Source organism: Schistocerca serialis, chromosome 2 (genome assembly GCF_023864345.2).
Source record: "Schistocerca serialis cubense isolate TAMUIC-IGC-003099 chromosome 2, iqSchSeri2.2, whole genome shotgun sequence".
Classification (NCBI taxonomy): domain Eukaryota; kingdom Metazoa; phylum Arthropoda; class Insecta; order Orthoptera; family Acrididae; genus Schistocerca; species Schistocerca serialis.
Window position 1 is genome coordinate 110133174 of NC_064639.1, and position 20145 is coordinate 110153318.

At 43.3% G+C, this 20145-nt stretch overlaps 1 pseudogene; it reads left to right on the forward strand.

Annotated features, from left to right (window-relative positions):
* The first annotated feature begins 17299 nt into the window (after positions 1–17299).
* Positions 17300–17417, forward strand: LOC126459656 (5S ribosomal RNA; annotated as a pseudogene).
* The last annotated feature ends 2728 nt before the right edge of the window (positions 17418–20145 follow it).

Below are 20145 nucleotides of genomic sequence, written 5' to 3' on the forward strand. Positions count from 1 at the left end.
ACATGGCTATTTGCATAATGGTAACAGAAAATGACATATACTTTTGCCTTCAAGGCTTGGTCAAACTGAATGGTCTCAATAATATTACTATCAATATTCACTGTAGAATCATAAAATGGGCATAGGTTCAATATTACTTTTCAAACATTTTCCAATCTGACAAAAAAAATTGTAAATGTAGTTAACTGCAAAATTATGAACTAGTCATAGGTTAAGTCTATCTCAGCTAAATACTTTCCTATTTAGAATGAAAGCTAAATGTATTTCACTAACAAACAATTTCTCACTGAATTTTGAATAAAAGAAGTTACTGTTTTCATAGATTGTGGTCTTTCTATTAATTGTTATTTATCATGAGCATAAAGGATAAACTGTGGATCCTATTACACTATTAATATGCACTTTCAATACACAAGAGAAACAAGTGCTTAGCAAGCATGAGTATATAACTTTCCACAATTGCAGTTTTCAACTTTCACTGCAGTGAGACACAAAATTGACATATTTGTAAGATACTGACTCACCTTTTGCGATTTACAACAGGCAGCAATGTGATCATTTAATAAGCAAAACTTTATAAGCTTCAATTTAAGAACTTTTAATTTTGAAGTTGGCAACAACATATTAATAAGCAGTTTTAATAGAAAAATTATTTTCAGCAAGCATCATTTACTTTGGCTCACTCTATTGCCACATAAACTTTAACTTTCCTTTTACTATGTTCAAGAGGCATTAATTAATAAAACACTGGGCTTTAATGTTCTTTCAGTGAGGACACTCGGTAATCACTTTAGCATGGGAAGGACCCTAAGTGGAAATGTGACAGAGGGATAAGAAATCAAGGTAGGTATAAGAGTTCGAGTATAAGTTACCTTATTTTTGCTCACACTAAAACATCCAATGAGCTGATCCTTCACTATACATTTCTAGTCTTCCTTGGTTCCTCTTCAGTGATTGCGCAATGTGGTGGTGATTGCATGTTGATAGGTGGATTTGCGGATAGAATTGCTGGACCCTGTCATTTCTTGGTGGCGATGATAGTTCCAGCTCTTTATCCATCCATCCGAGGTATTGGAAAGCGGCATGGAAAGCCTCTCTCGGCACCAGCACAATACACAACTTTTACACGAGCAGTTGACAGTTTGGTAGCTCGTCCCCGACTGACTCTTAATCCACCTCTTCTACATATGCCAACCACAATTTGTGGGCGCTACTCAGTTCGGTTTCCCGAGGGGAACCACACCACCTTTTACATACAAAATAACTAAGGGCCCTAAGTGAAGGTCAGCAGTTAACGTAACAGCAAACAAACATTTTAAATAAAACAGAAAATTTGCATATATTGACATTTCTACAAAAAATTATTTAAACATTACAATTATAACATTAGAATTACAATTATATACATTAAGTTTTGTTCCCTCCAAATGAGGCAAAGAATTCAAATGATAGATACACTACATTGCATAGAATCAAACCATGACATCAAAGTTTTTTACACAGAAAAGAGTAATCAGTTGCACGGTATCGATTCAGTCCAACAACATTTACAGAAACTCAACGATATAACACTAAACAAAACAAAAAGGCAAAATAAATCAGTAGAGCATTAGAGCTATGGTGTTACAAGTTTTCCTCAGATTGTAATCATTTGTTTGTCTGTACATGTACAGCACTTGTGGACAGTCTGTTACTGATGCTGTTTCTCCATAAGTGGCTACTGCTAAACAGAAAGGTAGTCCTCAGGTTACTGTGCTGAGCCAACTGCAGACACTGTGCTGAAGTGTCTGACTGAAGGTTCGGCACGGGCTGAGTGTCCACAGCACGTCCCATTTTGGTGATTGTCGGCGGAAAGATTTGCAGGTCCGCCATTACAAGATGGGAACAATGCAGTCCACAGTTGACAGCGTTCCCTACTGGTTGTCCACTCTATCGGCGGACTATACGACGAGCTGGAGGAGATGGCGCGGAAGCGCGAAGACGTGCGAGTTGATTTTATGATGGCCATCTGACAGCTGCTGCACTGAGCGTATGTGGTACGTAATCCAGCAGTTTATTATCATCATCACAGTTTCCCGATATCAGAGATATTTTCTGTGACTCTTTCGCTCCGAATTTGTTTTTAGGACAGATGCCAGTGTCTCATACACTGTTTTGCTCTTTCTTCTGTCATAGCCGTCTCAGTGAACGGATGGAATAAAAGGCGATGTCTCATGGCGTTATTTTAAATAAGCTGTCACACTAATATAAATATTTACTTAAGTCAATTGTGTTATTTAATTTACTCCTTGTTCTTATCTGGTAATTTTTACTATTTTTCAGCAAATATTCTTTGTTAGTCTTAAAATGACGGCCGGAGTGGCCGGGCGGTTCTAGGCGTTACAGTCTGGAATCGCGCGACCGCTACAGTCGCAGGTTCTAATCCTGCCTCGGGCATGGATGTGTGTGATGTCCTTAGGTTAGTTGGGTTTAAGTAGTTCTAAGTTCTAGGGGACTGATGAGCAAAGAAGTTAAGTCCCATAGTGCTCAGAGCCAGTCTTAATACGATGATGTAATAGATCGGTCATCATTGTCTCAGTCTAAAGTGTTCACAACACGTTCCAGAAAACGAACCTATCTTCAATCCGTTGCATGATAAGTGTTATGTTGGCAGAAGAGCCAACACCGTGTTACTAGTGGAGGCCGAAATGCTCGCGTTTTAGCTCACGCAGGCTGCCGTGAGGAAGGAAGAACTTTACTGACGTGAGGTCTGGAACATGACAAGGAATTAGAATTCAGAAAGCGGACGTAATTAGTTTGATAGTTAACTTTAATTCATTAATGATGAACGTCGCTCTTGACGGTACATGATTCACAATATTATCTGTTCAGAATACATTCATAGTAACTAAATATGGCGCCTTGCTAGGTCGTAGCAAATGACGTAGCTGAAGGCAATGCTAAACTGTCGTCTCTGCAAATGAGAGCGTATGTAGACAGTGAACCATCGCTAGCCAAGTCGGCTGTACAACTGGGGCGAGTGCTAGGGAGTCTCTCTAGACTAGACCTGCCGTGTGGCGGCGCTCGGTCTGCAATCACTGATAGTGGTGACACGCGGGTCCGACATATACTAACGGACCGCGGCCGATTTAAAGGCTACCACCCAGCAAGTGTGGTGTCTGGCGGTGACACCACAATAAGGAAGTCTGATACCGATCTATGAGCGTCATTTTAATTCTGACTCACAAAACTGATTAATCATCTTCTCACGGTCAAGCATCATCGTGTTAAAGACAGGCCTAGTAACAGGCTTCACCGATTTTCATCGTTCATCTCATCATTGTAATCACCCTTTCTCTTTTTTGCCTTTTATATTCGCAACAACCAATATTAACTACTAAACGGAAGGAGTCATTATAGGCGACGGCCTCTCACGGTGTTATTTGTGTATCTCGTGCTTGCTACACAAGAGCTTTCTTGATAAATACTTCGGGAACAGTCACTGAGATGATTTATCCGAAAGTTGCTGAGGTAGGCATGGATTGGCCTGTACGTTCAACCGATCTAGCTCCTCGTGACCACTTTTTATGGGACACATTGGCAAACACTGTCTACTGGTACTATCTTACCACGTTGGACGAGCCTGAATTGTCGATTAGTGTGACAATCAAATACACTGTCGTTAAGATGTGACTGCAAATTTTGTTGTTTGCGCCGACTCTGCCGGCCGGAGTGGCCAAGTGGTTCTAGGCGCTACAGTCTGGAACCGCGCGACCGCTACGGTCGCAGGTTCGAATCCTGCCTCGGGCATGGATGTGTGTGATGTCCTTAGATTAGTAAGGTTTAAGTAGTTCTACGTTCTAGGGGACTGATGACCTCAGCAGTTAAGTCCCGTAGTGCTCAGAGCCATTTTTTTGCGCCAACTCTCTAGTGCGAGCGGCTGAAATTTTTTGGAAAGATTGTGATGCGAATACAAAAACTGCTTGCAGAATCCGAGTTTACTTGTTGCGTACTGAAACGAGATGTACGGAGTTCAGTGCCATCTGTTAGTAACTTTTGTAACTAATACAGGGCTATTACAAATGATTGAAGCGATTTCATAAATTCACTGTAGCTCCATTCATTGACATATGGTCACGACACACTACAGATACGTAGAAAAACTCATAAAGTTTTGTTCGGCTGAAGCCGCACGTCAGGTTTCTGCCGCCAGAGGGCTCGAGAGCGCAGTGAGACAAAATGGCGACAGGAGCCGAGAAAGCGTATGTCGTGCTTGAAATGCACTCACATCAGTCAGTCATAACAGTGCAACTACACTTCAGGACCAAGTTCAACAAAGATCCACCAACTGCTAACTCCATTCGGCGATGGTATGCGCAGTTTAAAGCTTCTGGATGCCTCTATAAGGGGAAATCAACGGGTCGGCCTGCAGTGAGCGAAGAAACGGTTGAACGCGTGCGGGCAAGTTTCACGCGTAGCCCGCGGAAGTCGACGAATAAAGCAAGCAGGGAGCTAAACGTACCACAGCCGACGGTTTGGAAAATCTTACGGAAAAGGCTAAAGCAGAAGCCTTACCGTTTACAATTGCTACAAGCCCTGACATCCGATGACAAAGTCAAACGCTTTGAATTTTCGGCGCGGTTGCAACAGCTAATGGAAGAGGATGCGTTCAGTGCGAAACTTGTTTTCAGTGATGAAGCAACTTTTTTTCTTAATGGTGAAGTGAACAGACACAATGTGCGAATCTTGGCGGTAGAGAATCCTCACGCATTCGTGCAGCAAATTCGCAATTCACCAAAAGTTAACGTGTTTTGTGCAATCTCACGGTTTAAAGTTTACGGCCCCTTTTTCTTCTGCGAAAAAAACGTTACAGGACACGTGTATCTGGACATGCTGGAAAATTGGCTCTTGCCACAACTGGAGACCGACAGCGTCGACTTCATCTTTCAACAGGATGGTGCTCCACCGCACTTCCATCATGATGTTCGGCATTTCTTAGACAGGAGATTGGAAAACCGATGGATCGGTCGAGGTGGAGATCATGATCAGCAATTCATATCATGGCCTCCACGCTCTCCCGACTTAACCCCATGCGATTTCTTTCTGTGGGGTTATGTGAAAGATTCAGTGCTTAAACCTCCTCTACCAAGAAACGCGCCAGAACTGAGAGCTCGCATCAACGATGCTTTCGAACTCATTGATGGGGACATGCTGCGCCGAGCGTGGGAGAAACTTGATTATCGGCTTGATGTCTGCAGAATCACTAAAGGGGCACATATCGAACATTTGTGAATGCCTAAAAATAATTTTTGAGTTTTTGTATGTGTGTGCAAAGCATTGTGAAAATATCTCAAATAATAAAGTTATTGTAGAGCTGTGAAATCGCTTCAATCATTTGTAATAACCCTGTATTTCTAAACTTTTGTTCAAAATTCTTACAGCCTTCACAATAAACAGACAGTTTTTTGCCTTCTTCTATCGCTCTTTGTTTTCATGTTATTTGATTTTAAAACCAGAGAGTCCTTTGTTGGACACCCTGTCGTGTCCTGGGAGAGCAAAACACATTTTTTCGATAGCTAATCAGCTTTCAAGTCACAGACTGGAGTTCACAACAGTCGCAGTACATCTACTCGAAACATACGCATGCTTCCGAGTGATTAGTGTGGGTGAGACGGCTAGCTGCGTATCATCTACTTCTCTGGTGTTTTCCATACTAGAAAGGTCACTGCAGTCCGTTAGTAAGGCTTGGCCTCCCAACGAAGTCGGTTAGGTCTCGCGGTGGAGGGCTCATAACGACGGAGAGGTCACGTCATGTGGTGACACGCTAATTACCCGTAATTTAGAGTCGTTGTTTTCCACTTTTCCGTGCGACTCCGCCCTCGTGCTGTTTATGCCGCCCCAAGTGCCACAATTACCACCCATTGAGACAATTGACGCGGCCCCCAGCCCGCCGAACTTACGGCGCTTCAGCTGAGCGGCGGCTGTGTGTGGGGACCCAGTCCCATGTTCAGAACAGCAAGGCCATCTGTAGCGTGGTGTCTGCAGTCGCCTCTGTAATCTGATGCTGCCAACTGTCTATTGCGTGAAACAACAGGGCTCCTATTGTAATCTACTATTCTGTGTTCATGTTAACAGAATCTTCCGTCGGTTCTTGGTGGAACAACATTATAATAAATCAAAAGCACCAGTTTGCTTTTGTTCTACAATATAACTTTTATTGTTAACCGCTTTTCGGCTTACAAGGCCATCTTCACACATTTACTGAGACATTTACTCAGCAAATGTCTGAAGATGGCCTTGTAAATTGAAAACCGGTTAACAATAAAAGTAATATTGTAGAACAAAAGCAAACTGGTGCTTTTCATTTATTATTCTGTGTTCCCTAAATAAATGAGGAGGATGTTCCCAAAACCATTTTTCCCGGACACTGAAATTTTCAGCTAACATAAAATTTAACGGGGCTATGTTCCGTCTTTTCAACCAAACGAAAGGCAGTTTGTTTTTTGAATTATTCGTTTCGCTTCTTTTATTTATGAAGCACTTTCAGTGGCCTGTATTGCATGCTTGTTATTACATATATAATACAGGGTGTTTCAAAAATGACCGGTATATTTGAAACGGCAATAAAAACTAAACGAGCAGTGATTAAAATACTCCGTTTGTTGCAATATGCTTGGGACAACAGTACATTTTCAGGCGGACAAACTTTCGAAATTACAGTAGTTACAATTTTCAACAACAGATGGCGCTGCGGTCTGGGAAACTCTATAGTACGATATTTTCCACATATCCACCATGCGTAGCAATAATATGGCGTAGTCTCTGAATGAAATTACCCGAAACCTTTGACAACGTGTCTGGCGGAATGGCTTCACATGCAGATGAGATGTACTGCTTCAGCTGTTCAATTGTTTCTGGATTCTGGCGGTACACCTGGTCTTTCAAGTGTCCCCACAGAAAGAAGTCACAGGGGTTCATGTCTGGCGAATAGGGAGGCCAATCCACGCTGCCTCCTGTATGTTTCGGATAGCCCAAAGCAATCACACGATCATCGAAATATTCATTCAGGAAATTAAAGACGTCGGCCGTGCGATGTGGCCGGGCACCATCTTGCATAAACCACGAGGTGTTCGCAGTGTCGTCTAAGGCAATTTGTACCGCCACAAATTCACGAAGAATGTCCAGATAGCGTGATGCAGTAATCGTTTCGGATCTGAAAAATGGGCCAATGATTCCTTTGGAAGAAACGGCGGCCCAGACCAGTACTTTGAGGATGCAGGGACGATGGGACTGCAACATGGGGCTTTTCGGTTCCCCATATGCGCCAGTTCTGTTTATTGACGAAGCCGTCCAGGTAAGAATAAGCTTCGTCAGTAAACCAAATGCTGCCCACATGCATATCGCCGTCATCAATCCTGTGCACTATATCGTTAGCGAATGTCTCTCGTGCAGCAATGGTAGCGGCGCTGAGGGGTTGCCGCGTTTGAATTTTGTATGGATAGAGGTGTAAACTCTGGCGCATGAGACGATACGTGGACGTTGGCGTCATTTGGACCGCAGCTGCAACACGGCGAACGGAAACCCGAGGCCGCTGTTGGATCACCTGCTGCACTAGCTGCGCTTTGCCCTCTGTGGTTGCCGTACGCGGTCGCCCTACCTTTCCAGCACGTTGACCCGTCACGTTCCCAGTCCGTTGAAATTTTTCAAACAGATCCTTTATTGTATCGCTTTTCGGTCCTTTGGTTACATTAAACCTCCGTTGAAAACTTCGTCTTGTTGCAACAACACTGTGTTCTAGGCGGTGGAATTCCAACACCAGAAAAATCCTCTGTTCTAAAGAATAAACCATGTTGTCTACAGCACACTTGCACGTTGTGAACAGCACACGCTTACAGCAGAAAGACGACGTACAGAATGACGCACCCACAGACTGCGTTGTCTTCTATATCTTTCACATCACTTGCAGCGCCATCTGTTGTTGAAAATTGTAACTACTGTAATTTCGAAAGTTTGTCTGCCTGAAAATGTACTGTTGTCCCAAGCATATTGCAACAAACGGTGTATTTCTATCGCTGCTCGTTTAGTTTTTATTGCCGTTTCAAATATTTTTGAAACACCCTGTAGATGTGTTATATAGTAGCTACAAGTAAGTTACTATGTTACGTTTTCTCGTGATATTCTCTTGTTTTTAAGGTTAGAAACAACTTTTGCATCACACGTTTCGTGAGGTTAAATTATCGTTTGGCGTTACTTACGATTTCCAGTGTTGCTAGTCCATGTGTCCACGTGCTAACTACGTCCTCCAGACGACCTATTTTCTGCGTTTTTTCACCAACATTTAACAGTACTTCAGTTGCATTTTTCACATTGTGTTGAACGTGCGTGCGTTTACAGTACGTAACGATGCCAGCTGTCACCGTGTGTTCATCTTTCGCCTGTTGATTGCGTTTTGTATGCGTGGTTTGATACTTGTTCATTTGTTTTCTCTCTCTCTCTCTCTCTCTCTCTCTCTCTCTCTCTGTGTGTGTGTGTGTGTGTGTGTGTGTGTGTGTGTGTGTGTGTGTGTTTGAGAGAGAGAGAGAGAGAGAGAAAGAGAGACAGAGAAAGATTAATTAATTATTTATTCTGTTTATGTTTTACATTTCTGTTTGTTATTGTTTTAGTTGCTAACATGATCAGTGAGTTATTGCTTATATCCATTTCGTCATTAACTACATTCTGTTTCATTGTAAGGGCTCTTTGTATATGAAAGTTTTTGTGTAATATCAGGGTTTTTTTTGTTGGATTTGTTCACTCTGATAATTTTAATGCTCTGATGCATATTGGATGGTTCATGTCCATGTTCAGCAGAAACAGAATGGCTATTTTCATGTTTCCAGGTTCTTATACGTTCTTTATATCTAGTTTTGAAATTCTTACCTGTTTTTCCCAGACATTCTGATTCACATTCTTCACATTCTAACTGGTATATACCTGCTCCTTGGTATTTGACTGGTTTGTCTATTGCTGTTTGTAAATGTGACTAGATTGCGTTTCTTGTTCCCTAAGCAAAGTGTAATCCTTGTTTTTTAGTAAGTTTGCTATACCGTGTGTTGATTTGTATGTTAAAGTATACCATTTTTTCTCTTAGCCGTGTCATGAGTGTGACGGAGACAATTGGCAACACTACACACTGCAAACATGCACACGTCCAACACACAGTGAGAAGTGCAAGTGAAGTGTTGTAATCAACTTGGATGAAAAGCAGTGAAAATCGGCCATCTCGAGTATGGGGACCGAGTAAATATATCTCCGGGACCACACACGTGGGCCGGCCTCGGTGGTCTAGCGGTTCTAGGCGCTCAGTCCGGAACCGCGCGACTGCTACGGTCGCAGGTTCGAATCCTGCCTCGGGCATGGATGTGTGTGATGTCCTTAGGTTAGTTAGGCTTAAGTAGTTCTAAGTTCTAGGGGACTGATGACCACAGACGTTAAGTCCCATAGTGCTCAGAACCATTTGAACCACACACGTGGGCTAGCAACACTGGAAATCGTAAGCAACACCAAACGACAATTTAATATCACTTGTGCTGCAATAATTGTTTCTACCCTGAAAGACAGGAGGATACCTTGCGAAAACATGCCAAAGTAACAAATCTGTAACTACTACATAATGTATTTATTACCACATATTTAAACAAATGTGTACTACAGGGCACTGGAGCTGCTTCATAAATAATAGAAACGAAGAGCATACAGCAAAACACTAACTGTCTCTGAGCCCTTTGGCATCTGAGGTCATCAGTCCCCGAGAACTTAGAACTACTTAAACCTAACTAACCTAAGGACATCACACAACACCCAGCCATCACGAGGCAGAGAAAATCCCTGACCCAGCCGGGAATCGAACCCGGGAACCACGAGCTGCGGACCTGGACGCATCATTGCATTTGGTCAGTTTACCGCCAGAATTCCGCGGCGAATGTGTGTGCACCTTAGATTCTTTTCCCATAAGAATCGGACTGTCCCGATGGACTCATGACCTCAGATGTTAATTCCCATAGTGCTCAGAGCCATTTGAACCATTTTTTTGATGCGTCCAGCCGTGACGATACGGTGCCAACAATCTCACGAAGTCTCCAATGACGTTGCTGCCGCTCATCGGCTGAAAAAACTTCTGGAGGAAAGAGATTTTCCAATGATGACGGCGTTCACACAGCGCTCCTCGAAAGGTTCCGTGAGCACTGTGGATTTCTATCGTCGATGAATCGAACTGTTGGTAGAACTTTCCAACTGTTGTTTGCAGACTCTCGGTGACTACGTTGAAAAATTGTGTCGTGTGTCTTTGCAGTGTATCAGTCAGTAAAAGTTACATGGTCTTCCATAGTAATGTGTAACTTAGTTTTCGAAGTTCCCTCTTACGTCGATTTGGAAATAATATTGACTTTCTGATAACGTGTCCGAGACCATAAGCGTCGCACCGAAACGAGAAATACAAGTAGCATGATGGAAAAACACGTGCACAACGTTTTCGAACTGCAAACTGAATATTGTCTCAGATGCTGTACGTTGCTTTGTAAATGAGTACATCAAATGTTCTGGGCCCTATTCGCTTTAGATGTTATTCTCTAACTGCAATGCGTTTTCGAACTGCAAACTGAATATTGTCTCAGATGGTGATACGTTGCTTTGTGAATGAGTACTTCAAATGTTCTGGCCCCTATTCACTTTAGATGTTATTCTCTACCTGCAACAGTAAAAATTCAAATGGTAAAAGACGGGAACAACGTAACTCGTATAAAACGATGAAAGCTCACCTCTTTTTTAAGCTATCAACAGGAACGGTTTGGTTTTCGGAGAAATGCAGGAACACGCAACGCAGTACTGGCCCTGTGACATATCTTAGAAGATACGTCGAAGAAACGTGATTCTACATGTACAGCATTCGTAGACACACTGTGACGCCCTGCTAAACCCGCATAACAGGACAGGTAGTTTAAATTGTCGAAAGGGGCCAAAATAAGCGGCTGCCAGTTACACTCGAACATACAACTTTATTTATTTGACCAAACATTACAAGAGCGAAGAAATTTAAAAAAAATAGCATTAATTTTTGGAACTTAATAACCGGCTTACTACGCCATACAATCTCATGTCTTAAGGGCAAGACCACTTTAATTTAAAATCGGCTGAAAACCAGTAACTTAAGACCCAAACCAAAATCAGAATTTTTAAAAGGCAAAAGGCCTTATCTTAATACAGTTCTTTAATTAGGCTGAAAAAAATGTTCATATGTATGTGAAATCTTATGGGACTTAACTGCTAAGGTCATCAGTCCCTAAGCTTACACACTACTTAACCTAAATTATCCTAAGGACAAACACACACACCCATGCCAGACTCGAACCTCCGGCGTGATCAGCCGCACAGTCCATGACTGCAGCGCCTTAGAATTAGGCTGAAGGCTGAAACACTGTCCGTGAGGGGCCGCTACTGTAACCGTTGTTGACAAATGTTGACGTAAAATTAAATAAAAATGTAAAATTAGTTCAGAATGCTTTTCTAGATCTGAAATGCATTGTAAGCCTTGAATAAAACGAAGTACATCAAGAAACGCAAATGAAGTTAGTTTTTTAAATTATTAAAAAGGAAAGGAACTACAATAGATACTTTATATAACACTAATAATATACCTATGTACCAGCTTTACAGAGCTACCAAAATTATATGAAATAATAAAATAAATATAAAGGAAGTTTATGTGTGAGCACGCCCGCCTTCGCAGCGTTTTAGCTACACCACCAGTTGTAATCTGTACAAAATAGTTGACAAACACTCATGTAAGGCAAGAGAACATTATTAAAATGAAAAGGTATTTTTTTTGTGTCATCAGTCTTTTGACTGGTTTGATACGCCCCGCTACGAATTCCTGTGCCAACCTCTTCACCTCACAGTAGCACTTGCAACCTACGTCGTCGGTTATTTGTTGGTTGTATTTCAATCTCTGTCTTCCTCTACAGCTCTCTCTAGTACCATGGAAGTCATTCCCTGATGTCTTAACAAATGTCCTATCATCCTGTCCCTTCTCCTTGTCAGTGTTTTCCACATATTCCTTTCCCCTCCGATTCTGCGCAGAACCTCCTCATTCCTTACCTTATCAATCCAACTAATTTTCACCATTCGTCTCTAGCACCACATCTCAAATGCTTCGAGTCTTTTCTGTTCCGGTTTTCCCACAGTCCATGTTACACTAACGTACAATGCTGTGCTCCAAACGTACATTCTCAGAAATTTCTTCCTCAAATTAACGCCTACGTTTGATACTAGTAGACTTCTCTTGGCCAGGAATACACTTTTTGCCATTGCTAGTCTGCTTTTGATGTCCTCCTTGCTCCGTCCGTCATTCGTTGTATTTGCTGCTTGTTTTGCTGCCTAGATAGTAGAATTCCTTAACTTAATCTACTTGCTGACCATCAATTCCGATGTTGAGTTCCTCGCTGTTTTCATTTCTGCTACTTCTCATAACTTTCGTCTTTCTTCGGTTTACTCTCAGTCCATGTTCTATACTCATAAGACTGTTCATTCCATTCAGCGGATCATGTAATTCTCCTTCACTTTCACTCAGGATAGCAATGTCATCAGCGAATCGTATCATTGATATCCTTTCACCCTGAATTTAAATTCCACCCTTGAACCGTTCTTTTATTTCCATCATAGCTTCTTCGATGTATAGATTGAACAGTAGAGACGAAAGACTACATCCCTGTCTTACACACTTTTTCATGCGAGCACTTTGTGCTTGGTCGTCCACTGTTATTATTCCCTCTTGGCTCTTGTACGGGTTGTATGTTACCCGTCTCTCCCTATAGATTACCCCTATTTTTCTTTGGATTTCGAACATTTTGCACCATTTTACATTGTCGAACGCTTTTTCAAGGTCGACAGAACCTATGAATGTGCCTTGATTTTTCTTTAATCTTGCTTCCACTGTGAACCGCAACGTCAGAATTGCCTGGAACGTTTATCTTTCCTCAAGCCAAACTGATCGTCGGGTAACACAGCCTCAATTTTCTTTTCCATTCTTCTGTATATTATTCTTGTCAGCAACTTCGATGCTTGAGCTGCTAAGCGGATTGTGCACTAATTCTCAAACTTGTCAACTCTTGCAGTCTTCGGAATTGTGAGGATGATATTTTTTCGAAAGTCAGACTCATATATTCTACACGCCAACGTAAATAGTCGTTTTGTTGCCATTCCCCCGCCCAATGATTTTAGAAATTCTGATGGAACGTTATCTATTCCTTCTACCTTATTTGATCGTAAGTCCTCTAAAGCTCTCTTAAATTCTGATTCTAATAATAGATTCCCTATCTCTTCTAAATCGACTCCTGTTTCCACTTCTACAACATCAGACACATCTTCCCCCTCTTAGAGCCCTTCAGTGTACTCTTTCAACCTATCAGCTCTCTCCTCTGCGTTTACGTTTAACAGTGGAATTCCCGTTGCACTCTTAATGTTACCACCCTTGCTTTTAATGTCACCAAAGATCGTTATGACTTTCCTATATACTGTGTCAGTCCTTCCGACAGTCATTTCTTTTTCGATTTCTTTACATTTCTCATTCAGCCATTTCGTCTTAGCTTACCTGCACTTCCTATTTATTTCAATCTTCAACGACATGTATTTTTGTATTCCTGAATTTCGATGAACATTTTTGTACTTCCTTCTTTCATCGATCAACTGAAGTATTACTTCTGTTTCCCATGGTTTCTTCGCAGTTACCTTTCTTGTACCTATGTTTTTCTTTCGAACTTCTGTGATTGTCCTTTTTAGAGATGACCATTCCTCTTCAACTGTACGGCCTACTGAGTTATTCCTCATTGCTGTATCTATAGTCGTAGAGAACTTCAAGCGCGTCTCGTCGTTCCTTAGTACTTCTGTATCGCATTTCTTTGCATATCGATTTTTCCTGACTAATCTCTTCGACCTACTACTCTTCACCACTAAATTTTGATCTGAGTCCATATCTGCTCCTGGGTAAGTCTTACAATCCAGTATCTGATTTCTGAATCTCTGCCCGATCATCGTGTAATCTAACTGAAATCTTCCCGTATCACCCGGTGTTTTCCAAGCATACCTTCTCCTCTTTTGATTCTTGAACAAAGTATTCGCTATTACAGAACTCAATTAATCCTTCCCCTCTCTCATTGCTCGTCAGAAGTCCGTATTCTCCTGTAACCTCTTCTTTTGCTCCCTCCCCTACAACTGGATTCCAGTCCCCTATTACTATTAGATTTTCATCTCGTTTTACGTAATCACCGTTTCGATATTCGAATATACTTTCTCTATCTCTTCATATTCAGCTTGCGACGTCGGAGTGTACACCTGTACCATCGTTGTCGGTATTGGTTTGTTGACCATTCTGAGCATGAAAAGGTATACAGAATGAAAATACTCACAAAATCAAGTCATATTCTGTTCAGAAAAAGGAATGGGAAGACCTAGCGTTAATAGCAATTTTTCACTGTGTAGCGGACGTCAGATAAAAGATAGCATAAAACAACATAGAAAGCTCCCGTGATACCTATAAAGGGCAAAAGCTAAAATAAAACCGACCGTATATGTTCGTCTATGGGATTATGTAAAATTAAGCAGCATCGGTCCCTCGTTTACGTAAAAAGGATTGAGAAACATTCTGGAGAGAATGTTCATGTGGAGCGCGCATGCGCATCCGCGGGTAAATAGATATGCAGAACGTTGGTCGGGCTGATGGGAAACCTGGGTGATCCCTTACAATTTCTTAAAACAGACGTAGTTCTTAAAAACCACTATAAATGCCGATGCTGTCCATAGAAGAACAGCACTTAATGTTTATAAAGTGGTACGAAGACGGTACATATTAAAATTTCTAAACTATATCATATAACTATTATTTATAAATTTTTCCTCAATAGTCAAGTGGAGTTTAGATATCGTCTAGAGCGTGACTGTTTTATGAATAATCGTTGTCTGACATAGTTTACAAATAACCGCAGAAACCAATATGGGACGTACGACGAAAGTATCCTCCAGGACAGTGAGGCGGAATTTGGTTCAAATGGTTCAAATGGCTCTGAGCACCATGGGACTTAACTGCTGAGGTCATCAGTCCCCTAAAACTTAGAACTACACTCCTGGAAATTGAAATAAGAACACCGTGAATTCATTGTCCCAGGAAGGGGAAACTTTATTGACACATTCCTGGGGTCAGATACATCACATGATCACACTGACAGAACCACAGGCACATAGACACAGGCAACAGAGAATGCACAATGTCGGCACTAGTACAGTGTATATCCACCTTTCGCAGCAATGCAGGCTGCTATTCTCCCATGGAGATGATCGTAGAGATGCTGGATGTAGTCCTGTGGAATGACTTGCCATGCCATTTCCACCTGGCGCCTCAGTTGGACCAGCGTTCGTGCTGGACGTGCAGACCGCGTGAGACGACGCTTCATCCAGTCCCAAACATGCTCAATGGGGGACAGATCCGGAGATCTTGCTGGCCAGGGTAGTTGACTTACACCTTCTAGAGCACGTTGGGTGGCACGGGATACATGCGGACGTGCATTGTCCTGTTGGAACAGCAAGTTCCCTTGCCGGTCTAGGAATGGTAGAACGATGGGTTCGATGACGGTTTGGATGTACCGTGCACTATTCAGTGTCCCCTCGACGATCACCAGTGGTGTACGGCCAGTGTAGAAGATCGCTCATCACACCATGATACCGGGTGTTGGCCCTGTGTGCCTCGGTCGTATGCAGTCCTGATTGTGGCGCTCACCTGCATGGCGCCAAACACACATACGACCATCATTGGCACCAAGGCAGAAGCGACTCTCATCGCTGAAGACGACACGTCTCCATTCGTCCCTCCATTCACGCCTGTCGCGACACCACTGGAGGCGGGCTGCACGATGTTGGGGCGTGAGCGGAAGACGGCCTAACGGTGTGCGGGACCGTAGCCCAGCTTCATGGAGACGGTTGCGAATGGTCCTCGCCGATACCCCAGGAGCAACAGTGTCCCTAATTTGCTGGGAAGTGGCGGTGCGGTCCCCTACGGCACTGCGTAGGATCCTACGGTCTTGGCGTGCATCCGTGCGTCGCTGCGGTCCGGTCCCAGGTCGACGGGCACGTGCACCTTCCGCCGACCACTGGCGACAACATCGATGTACTGTGGAGACCTCACGCCCCACGTGTTGAGCAATTCGGCGGTACGTCCACCCGGCCTCCCGCATGCCCACTATACGCCTTCGCTCAAAGTCCGTCAACTGCACATACAGTTCATGTCCACGCTGTCACGGCATGCTACCAGTGTTAAAGACTGCGATGGAGCTCCGTATGCCACGGCAAACTCGTTGACACTGACGGCGACGGTGCACAAATGCTGCGCAACTAGCGCCATTCGACGGCCAACACCGCGGTTCCTGGTGTGTCCGCTGTGCTGTGCATGTGATCATTGCTTGTACAGCCCTCTCGCAGTGTCCGGAGCAAGTATGGTGGGTCTGACACACCGGTGTCAATGTGTTCTTTTTTCCATTTCCAGGAGTGTACTTAACCTAACTAACCTAAGGACATCATACAAATCCATGCTCGAGGCAGGATTCGAACCTGCGACCGTAGCGGTCGCCCGGTTCCAGACTGTAGCGCCTAGAACCGCCCGACCACTCCGGCCAGCCCGAAATTTGGAATTCATAGGCTGTGACAACAGACGACCGACGCGAGTGCCTTTGCTAACAGCACGACGTCTTCTGGAGTGCCTCTCCTGGGTTAGTAACCATATCGATTGGACCCTAGACGACTGGAAAACCGTGGCCTGGTCAGATGAGTCCCTATTTCATCTGGTGAGAGGTGACGTTAGGGTTCGAGTGTGTCGCAGACCCCACGAAGCCATGGACCCAAGCTGTTAACAGTGCACTGTGGAAGTTGATAGTGGCTGCATAATTGTGTGGGCTGCGTTTACATAAAATGATGTGGGTCCTCTGATCAAACTGAATCGAGCATTGACTGAAAATGATTATATTCGGCTACTTGGAGACCATTTGCAGCCGTTCACGGACTTCATGTTTCCAATCAACGATGGAACTTGTATAGATAAGAATCCTGCATGTCATTGGACCACAACTGTTCGCGATTGGCTTGAAGAACATTCTGGACAATTCGAGCAAATGATTTGCCCAGCCATATTGCCCCACACGAATCTAGTCGAACATGTCCGGGACATAATTGAGAGATCAGTTCGTGCACAAAATCCAGCACCGGCAACACTTTCGAAATTTTGTACGGCTATAAAAGCAACTTGGGCAACGGCCTTGCCACAGTGGATACACTGGTTCCCGTCAGATCACCGAAGTTAAGCGCTGTCGCGCGTGGCCGGCACTTGGATGGGTGACCATCCGGGCAGCCATGCGCTGTTGCCATTTTTCGGGGTGTACTCAGCCTCGTGATCCCAATTGAGGAGTTACTAGACCGAATAGTAGCAGCTCCGATCAAAGAAAACCATCATAACGATCGGGAGAGCGGTGTGCTAACCACGTGCCCCTCCTATCCACATCCTCATCTGAGGGTGACATGGCGGTCGGATGGTCCCGATGGGCCATTTGTGGCCTGAAGACGGAGTGTTTTTTTATATAAAAGCATTTTGGCTGAATACTTGTGTAAGGGTCTTCCAGCGACTTGCTGAGTCCATGCCACCTCTAGTCGCTCCACTACGCCGGGCAAAAGGACGGCCGACACCATTTTAGGAGAAATCCGATGACTTTTGTCACCCCCGGGTAGTCGATGTCTTGACACACGAAGAAGTGAGCGTGTATTTCCAAAGTAAATATTTTCACGATGGCGTCCGGGGTCATTCACACAATACGGCCATCGAAAGAAAGCCATTGATAAGATCGCCTTGTAACAGACTGAGATTCATCTCTAACAGCCTTTTGTGCTGATTTCCGGGCTCTTGACATAAGGTGGTGGTCGCGTAAAATACGTGATTAATACCGTGTCGGTTAGCTCCATTTATAATGAGCAACGTTCGTTTCGTTTCCAGTTCTCTTTGACGTTGCGCAAGTCGTGTAAGGCCCTGGTGGGGGGAGAGGCGCTGCATGGTACGAGTGCAGACTCTCATTAGTCCGCTGCCAACGGCGGCATTCTCTTTGATCTCCGCTTTCCCTCCTCGCACCCGCCGTGCACGATTCAGTAATGAAACGCACGCCAATGAAGTTTCCGTAATTACGTAAACGTGGTTGTTCGTCTCGGTTTTTAGTACTCCTCAGCAGTTCCAGGGGCAATGAAAGCTGTTCATCAAAAGGCGGGAAATTTCAGACATGCGGTTGCTCTACATTCCTGGCACAGTAGTACATGGAAGAGTTACGAGAACTTCACTTTCCTGCAACTTGTGGTTTCCAGAGACCAGAACGCCTGGATTTTATGCTGCTTAGGTAGGCCCCGATTTGGAATGTCCTCTTATGCAAAATGAAAACAGCGAAATTAATTACGCTTATTGTTTGGTGGTTAGATTTCGCTTACAGAAAACATTGAGATAAAAGACCTACCTGTTCAATGTACAGCATTCCGAAATGGCAAGGTCACTTGGAATCAGTTGCAGAGTGTTTAACATATCTTTGAGAAGCTCTCGAGCATGTGCAATACCCCATTGTCTTCGACATTTCCCTTCTATCTAGCATCAAACCGAGTTGGGAAATTTATGATACATTTCCACTTTCCCCTGCCTTTCAACCATTCTTCTTCCGTAACTGTTCTGTTACTGTCCAGATTCCTTCTTCTTAAACCGGTCTTGATCGAGTCAATCCAACTTGCTGTGGGTCTCCCTCTCGCCCTCAGACTTGACCTTCACCATCCGTTTTCTTCCCTCTTCCATTCTCTTACATGCCCAAACCATTTCAACATTTTCCTTTCAATTCTCTCATTCAACTTTTCTACTCCAATATCCTTCCTAACAGCTTCATTTCTCACTCTGTCTCTCCTCGTTTTCCCTAACATACTTCTTAGGACTTTCATTTTGCTGGCTTGGATTCTATACTCCTCTCTTTTTGTCACTGTCCAGGTCTCCGACGCGTATACTAACATGGGGGTTAAGTACGTCTTATACAGCACTTCATTAAACCTCATAGCACTCCCTCCCCCCGACTAGGCCCCTCACACACTGATAAAGTCATTGCTCTGTTTTACACTCGTGCTGGTTCCTACCTCCACCGTTGCTTTCAGCATTATCACAGTACCTAAAGTTGTCCACAATTTCAATATCCTGTCCTTTGATGTTATTTCGTCTTTTACGTTGCACGTATCCTCTGGTTACACCATAGTCTTGCTTTACTCCACAATGCATTTCAACACACAGTTCTCGATTTTTCCATTTAAGAAGTCTAGTACTTCTTGTACATCTTTAGTGTTGGTTCCCCACAAAATAATGCCATAGACAAATAGGGTAACTATATCAGCCTTCCTCTATGCTATTCTTTTGTTACTTTAACGATTTCATCTGCCATCTTAACCCCATAATATTCCTAAACGAATGTCCTTCGAACTTGGGTTTGGATACAGCTGAAGCTTTGGTAATACACTGCTTGAAGAATTTCAATCATTTATTTTAAAACTCCCTGTCTCTCTAGGATCTCCCATACTTTTTCTCTGGGAACACTACCACATGCCTTCGTCAAGAAATATCGTCACCAGATCTTTCCCGTAGTCCCAGTGCCTTTCTGTCCACTACTAAAGATTGGGTTCACTGTTGATCTACCAAGTCCAAAACCATCCTGCTCCTCTTGTAGCTGACCTTCCACTTCTTCCCCTCAATCTTCTTTCCAGTATTCTCGCCATTATTTTTGCTACTTGTGGTATGAATGTGATCCATCGATATTAATCACACACTTTTCGGTTTCCCATCTTGAACACTGCAATTAGTATTCCATTTCTTATTTCTTCAGGCACACATTTCCCAGTCCATATGCATCCTAGCAATCTATATAACGATTGTAGACTTGTAGGTCCGTCTGAATTTATCATGCTAATAAATGATTATAGTAAGAATCATCAATACCTGCCAAATATAACACAGGTAAGCAAAAAAATATTTTTGTCAGCTGCTTGAGATATTTTTACTGAATTATATGTTTTAGAATGCGCTGATTTCGGAAG